This window comes from Acanthaster planci, linkage group LG21 (assembly GCF_054643075.1).
Source record: "Acanthaster planci isolate LZ-2023a linkage group LG21, COTS_SCS, whole genome shotgun sequence".
NCBI lineage: Eukaryota > Metazoa > Echinodermata > Asteroidea > Valvatida > Acanthasteridae > Acanthaster > Acanthaster planci.
Window position 1 is genome coordinate 5,102,852 of NC_141797.1, and position 6,000 is coordinate 5,108,851.

The following is a 6,000-nucleotide window of genomic DNA, read 5'->3' on the forward strand; positions in this document are numbered from 1 at the left end:
TATAACTCTTTCCTAGACATCTCCCTCCTTTTGTTTTTTTCAAACATGAACAATTAACAAACTTGGTAAAGCTTACCTTTAACAACTTGCACAAAAGAGAAACAAAAAAAATCATCTTTCTTTCTTCGTAAACTTGACTTTCTAAAAAAAGAAATAGAACTTTGGAAAAGAAAGAATCTTTAGTCTCCAGACACCTGTAATGATAATAAAGTTAAGTGAACTGCTTTTACTTGGATTAAAGCCAAAGGCTTCCACATTTGGATGTAAAATTTTAAAATGCCTGATTTGACTTAACTGTTATTATGATGCACCTAAGTGTAAGTTTGTATGAGAATGAGAGGTTTGGAAATTAAACCAGGTTAAACATTAAAATTGTCCTCTGAAAAACTTAATCACAATGGAAGTGTCCTTTTGTGTGCAATCACTCCTTGTTTGGTGAAAATCTGCATGACAGAATTTAGAGTTCATTGTCACGTTCAAACTACAAAATCCTTGAATCTAGATGGTGGTTTGATGTTGGATCGAGTTCGCGTGGACTTCAAAGAGATCTGTTGGCTGCTTGGTGGATTTGTCTTGGGTCGGTCTGGATCTGTGGTCGTTTTCACTGGCTTGGCTGGTTCAGATAGGACTGTTGGTTTATCTGATGGTGGGGTTGAGGTAGAGACTGAGTCTGGCTGGACTGGGGTTGTCGCTGAAGAACTTTTCTCCGACTGTTGAGTTGATGCCCGCAAGTGCTTTCTGTTACGTCTAAGCACTTGTCCACTGTCTAGCTCGATGAGATAGGAACGGGAACCGTCACTGGCAACACATTTTCCAGGTTGCCATGATGTGGTCTTGCTGGTTGGCTGAATTCTGACTGGTTGTCCAATCTGCAGTGCCGGTAGTGGCTTTGCAGATTTATCATATTGGTGTTTGGCCTTCTGCTTTCGAAGTTGGATATTGTCTGGCACACCTTGGACGATGTCTGGTTTCAGATATGCTTCAGGTGTTGGCAACAGTGTTCTCGCCCGTTTAGACATCAATTTCTGCACTGGACTGCTGCCACTGGAATCAGGTGTGTTACGCCAATCTAGAATTGCAAGATGAAGATCTTCTTTAGCTTTGGTCACTTTCTTGATAATGTTCTTGGCAATCTTCACTGCTGACTCTGCTTTGCCATTACTCTGACTGTGGTAGGGAGAAGACGTAACATGCTCAAACTCCCATTCTCTGCTGAATTCCTCATAATCCACAGCAATGAACTGAGGCCCGTTGTCAGTAATTACCTTGCTGGGTATACCGAATCGTGAGAAATGCTTCTTGGTGCACTCGACTATGGTTTCTGATCTGGTGTCATCGAGCTTGTCTAACTCCCAGTAATCGCTGTAGTGGTCAACTGTAATCAGGTAATCAGCATGCCTGTAGTGGAAGAGATCTTGACTGACTACGCTCCATGCCCGATTGGGAATTTCATATGACATCATCGGCTCTTTCTGTTGCTTGTTCATGAACTCATTACAAGGCTGGCACTGGTTGACCCTGTCTTTGATCTGACTTGCCATCCCTGGCCAGTATAGCACTTCTCTGGCTCTTCGTAGGCATGATTCTACACCCAGATGGCTTGAATGGATTCTGGTAAGCATCATGCTGTGCATAGACTTGGGTACAATGACCCTCATCCCTTTGTAGAGAACACCATCCTGAACGGTGATTTCTTCTCTGAAACCAAAGTACTCACGAATGCATATGGGTACTTCATTTCTCTGCTCTGGCCATCCGTCCAGAACTACATTCTTCAACACTTGAAGAACTGAATCAGACTGTGTGGCCTTCTTGATTTGCAGCTGTGTGCTATCTTTCATGCATAAATAGCTGGATTGGTTGATGACTTCAATCTCTGACTGGAGTTGCTCTTCCTGTCTCAGCTGGAACATCTGATATTCTGACAAGCAACTCCTATCTGTGCTCTTCAGGGAAGCCCGGCTTAGCATATCAGCGATATACATCTGGCTTCCTGGCAGGTACTGCACATTCAAGTTGTACTTCTGTAATCTCAGAAGCATGCGTTGGAGCCTCTTGGGAGCTTTATGTATTGGCTTTGTGAAGATTGGCACCAACGGCTTATGGTCGGTGTTCACTTTGACCAGCTCTCTGCCATGCAAATACTGGTCAAATCTCTCACACGAGAAGACTATGGCTAGGCACTCTTTCTCTATCTGTGCATAATTCTGCTCTGCAGAGGTGAGGGACCGGGAGGCAAATGCAACTGGTTGCCCATTCTGAAGAAGAGTTGTTCCAAGCCCTTTCTCTGATGCGTCACACTGTATTGTGACTTCTTCCTTCAAGTCGTAGTACCTGAGTATTGGAGCACTGGCAATCATGTCCTTTATCTGCTGAAAGGACTCTTCCTGTTGTGACTGCCATGTGAAGATTGTACTCTGCTCTGTCAACTTTCTGAGTGGCTCGCTTACATCAGCAAGCCTTGGCAAGTACCGTGATAGGTAGTTGACACATCCTAACAGACGCTGGACTGCTTTCTTGGAGTCTGGTCGCTGCAAGTTTTTTATTGCCTCTACCTTCCTCGGGTCTGGGCGGACTCCTTTTGAGGTCAAAACTTGACCCATGTATGTCACCTCATCCAGTCGTAGTCTAATCTTCTTTCGGTTGAGTTTCAGGTTTGCTTGACGTGCACGGTGCAGCAGTGTCCTCAAATTTCTGTCATGTTCTGCTACATCACAGCCGTACACTAGAATATCATCAGCGATGACTGCTGTGCCAGCCAGCCCCTGCAATATCTCTATCTGTCGTCGCCGGTATTCTTCTGGTGCTGATGCTATTCCAAACGGCATTCTCAGATAACGGTATCTGCCGAATGGGGTCCAGAAAGTTGTCAGGAAGGAGCTCTCTTCATCAAGTTTGACTTGATGAAATCCTTCCTTTGCATCTAAGACTGTAAAGACCTTTGCATTAGCGAGAGAGGGCAATATCTCGTCAAGTGTTGGCATCGGGTATTTAGGACGTTTGATAGCTTTATTTAGCTCTCGTGGATCTAAGCAAACGCGCATTTTGCCCGGTTTCTCAACAACCACTAGGCTACTGATCCATGCTGTAGGCTGGGAAACTTTTGCTATGATGCCTCATTTCTCTAGCTCACGTATCTTGTCATACAGCTTATCTTTCATGGCAACCGGAACACGACGTGGTGCATTCTGCACCGGTCGCACAGCAGGATCAATGTCGATGTGGTACTCCCCTGCTAGGCATCCTAACCCTTCAAATACATCACTAAACTCAGACACAATGTCAACCTCTGTCAAGGGCACCGTGTCATGCTGCATGCTATTGACTGCACTGTCAACATGTACGCTTATGAGGCCCATCTTTGTACATGTCTGTCGTGACAGTAGGGGAGGCTGACTGGAATCAACTATCTTGAAGTTAAGATTCCTCTGGACACCTTTATAGTGACATGTCAGGTCACATTCTCCTTTGACATTGATGACACTGTCATCGTACAATTTCAATCTGGCTGATGACTTTTTCATGTGAGGCTTTTTTGTCTGCTTGACGTCACACAGGGTGTCAAATGACATCACGTTGCAAGTTGCCCCTGTGTCAATCTGGCACTGAATGCTTATCTCGCCAGGCTCTGAACTGAATGTCAGCGGAACCGTAAGCACTTTGTGGCCGCTGCTGATAGCCCCAAGTAGTTGCACACCAAAAATAGACTCGTCTGTATCACTTTCTGATGATACTTCTTGCATTACGTGCAATCTTTTCTGTGTTTCTCTCCATCTGCATACTGACTGGAAGTGGTTCATTTTTCCACACTTTCCACATTTCTTTCCATAGGCAGGACATTTCTTCTTGTCCCACTCATGTGAAGATCCACAGTATTTACAAGATTTCAGTGTCTTGGGCTTCTTGGGGTCTTTAGGCTTTGATTTGTTGGCGCTCTTTGCTTTTGTGCTCTCTCGTTTCTTTACGGCATGCACGGTTTCTGTTTGTGGCACATCAATCTGCTTGAGCTGTTCTTGTGTCAGCTCACTGATTCTGAGGGCTTCAATCGCTCTCTTCAGATCACATTCTTTTTCTCTGAAGAGCCTCGCTCTTGCTGCTTTATCTCTAGTTCCAAGAACAAGCCGGTCTCGGATCATCTCTGTTTCTAGCTGACCAAATTTGCATTTCTCTGCTAACTGCCGTAAGCGAATGACATACTGATCTATGGTCTCATTCGGCTGTTGATCAGCAGTATGAAACTGATATCTCTCATACAGTACATTTCTGCTTGGTGCAAAATGTGCCTGTAGCTTATCGAGAATTGTTTTGTGGCTTTTCATCTCGTCATCTGTGAGCTGAAGCTGCTTCAGAATATTCTTGCACTCTTTTCCCATCACACTTTTCAGAGTAGCCACTTGGATTGTTTCATCCTTTTTATCTAGTTCTACTGCTTTGCAATAGTCCTCAAAACTTTCTCTGAAAAAGTTCCAGTTATTGGCAAGATCGCTCCCTTTACAGTTCATGGCCTCCGGCGGTGGAATTTGATAAGCCGCCATCATGCAAAGTCGTTTATGTCGTTATTCAATATGCGTGTGTCGAGAATGCATGCACCTACGTAGCAATGCTCATGTACTATCGCACATGACACTGTAATTTCGGAAGTGTTGTTGACTTACCCCCGAAAAAACCTCTCTTGTTCTCGGTTAAAGGCTGGCTACTCCACCACTAAGTTAAGCTCAATCAAGTCTCTGATATTTTCTCAATATATCAGTTCACTTCTGACACCATGTTATGGGTTCTAAAGCTTAACAAAATAAGGACACTCCACAACGACTGCGATGTCTGCCATGTCTATATTGTGCCTGTCTTCCACATCACACTTGAACAGAGGAGGGCGCTATAACTCTTTCCTAGACACTTGAACCCATGTGCTTAACCTCAATCCACTTAGAATGACTATCTACGAGTACCAAGAAGTGATCATTGCCCTTTTCACAAAAATCTACATGTACTCTCTGAAAAGGTCTACTTGGCCATGACCAGGGTTGTAGTGGTGTTTTTGGTGGTCTGTTTCTGCAAGCTTGGCACACGCTGCATTTTTCCACTAGTGATTCGATATCACCGTCAATGCCGGGCCAGTATACAAAACTTCTGGCGATTGACTTCATAATCACTATGCCGGGATGTTCGGCATGGAGTTCAGACAAAATTTTGTCTCTTAAGGACTCTGGTACGACCACTCTGTTACCCCACTTAATGCATCCCTGCTCACATGACAATTCATGACGTCGATTATGATAAGGCTTCAACTCTGACCTCAAATCTACATTGATGTCTGACCAACCGTTCAATGCCTGTTCATACACTGACTTGAGGATAGTGTCTTTCTGGGTTTCTACTGCAATTTCAATTGCAGTCACCGGAAAGTCTTCATCCACCACGTTCAGAGTGTAGATGGAGTTCTCGGCTCCCACACTCGAGTTCTCATGTGGTAAGCAGGAGAGTGCATCCGCGACAGCATTGCATTTGGAGCTCCGGTACTCCACTTTGTAGTCGTACTGCGACAACAAGATTGCCCAGCGTTGCATCCTACAAGCTGCTGTGGATGGCACTGCAGACTTGGGACCGAGTATCGCAAGAAGTGGCTTGTGATCGGTCACCAAAGTGAAGGGTCGGCCCAAGAGAAACTGATGGAATTTCTTGATTCCGAACACGATGCTAAGTGCTTCCTTCTCGATCTGTGCGTAATTACGTTCCGCTGGTAATAGGGTTCGAGATGCAAAGGTGATGGGCTTTTCCTGTCCATCGTCCATGACGTGGCTGATCACTGCGCCTACGCCGTATCTTGAAGCATCACAGGCGAGTTTCAGTTCACGTGTCGTGTCGTAGTGTACAAGCATGTCGCTGCTTGTCAAGTTTTTCTTGCAGATGTCATACGCGCTTTGCTGTTCCTTCCCCCACGTCCATTTTACATCCTTCTGCAGTAGATGATGTAGTGGCTTGAGTACTGTAGCGAGGTCT